The 1,238-nt window shown below is 35.0% G+C and overlaps 1 long non-coding RNA gene across 1 annotated transcript; it reads right to left on the reverse strand.

Moving 5' to 3' along the window:
* Nucleotides 1-298: 298 nt before the first annotated feature.
* On the reverse strand, nucleotides 299-1,028 carry LOC124274303. The gene is made up of 3 exons (XR_006897907.1): nucleotides 811-1,028; nucleotides 581-659; nucleotides 299-383 (listed from the first exon to the last, which is right to left on the reverse strand). It is a non-coding gene; the product is annotated as an uncharacterized LOC124274303 (long non-coding RNA).
* Between the last annotated feature and the right edge of the window lie 210 nt (nucleotides 1,029-1,238).

A 1,238-nucleotide genomic window follows, 5' to 3' on the forward strand; every position in this document is an offset into this window, starting at 1 on the left:
TTCCCTTTCCACAGTGTTAACCTCTCAGCTTTGGACTGTAGGAATCTGTGCAGGAACAACAGAAGCTGGATGGATGTAATACCTGAAATAATTATTAATATTGGTCAAATAACTATTTTAAAACACACATTAAGGTCTATATCATGCAAAAATATATTATCAATAAATAAAACATACAATGAATGTCTTTATTATAGATTTGAAACATATTTTTACCTGTGTAGAATTTGCATGATTTGTCACTTCTGAGAACATCATCCATGAATAGTTTCTCTGTAGAAGTTTAGGTTGTTTGAGATGATCATCACTGTAGCCAGCCAGATCATCATGCAAGATGTCAGTCTGAGTAGCTGCATCAGAACAGGAAACCTGTTTTCTTGCATCTGCAAAATAAAAATATTTTTGTAAAAAACAAAACTGTGCGGATGATAAATGGTCCAAAATATACACTAAACAACATCTTATAATTTTATATTTGTAAACTTTTTTCAGGCAATAAGGATTGCTAAAACCCAACCGGATTTCATTAACTAAACATTCTATTTAAAAGCTTTGTCTTTAATATAATCAATGGATATACCTTCATTATCAACATTTTTATCTTGCTCTTCAGAACCCTCAGTTATTTCATTTTCCTTATCAATGTTCACATTGAGTACCTGCAAAAAAACACATTAATTAATATTTTATGAACATCATAAATTATTATAAAGAGAGTTTTTTTAAAATTATTCAAAAATTTAGTCATTTATTTGTCTATTTGCTTATGCATTTTTTTTCATTTTATTTCATTTCATTCCCAAACTATACCTGGAGTTGTGAACGACTTTTTTTCTTCTCTGGCGACAAGCTCACACGGCCTTTAGGTGGTGGTCTTGACTTCTTCGTGTTGAAGATTCTAAGTTCCACACCTCTAGCGGTAGCTGGTATAGGGTCAGGATGTTCGCCTGTAGGACCATGTCCATCAACAAAGTGTTTGGAACATACATATGTATCTTGGGTGATCTTCTGACGGCCAAAATCATCACCGCGGGAACACGCTCTGATTCAGCGGTCACACATCTCGGGCTTAGATGTGGGCTTTGGAAATGTAATAAAAACACATCTGCCATATGTGGTTTATGGTAGAAACGTGAGTCACTATTACAAGTGCCATAAGCGCATCGTTTTACCCCATATTGATGATATTGCACTTTGAACTTGGCGAGGCTCACTCAAGGGCACGGTTGACAGCCGCC

The sequence above is a fragment of the Haliotis rubra genome, unplaced genomic scaffold (assembly GCF_003918875.1).
Source record: "Haliotis rubra isolate DU_JTF1 unplaced genomic scaffold, ASM391887v1 Scf19, whole genome shotgun sequence".
In the NCBI taxonomy this organism is placed as follows: Eukaryota; Metazoa; Mollusca; class Gastropoda; order Lepetellida; family Haliotidae; genus Haliotis; species Haliotis rubra.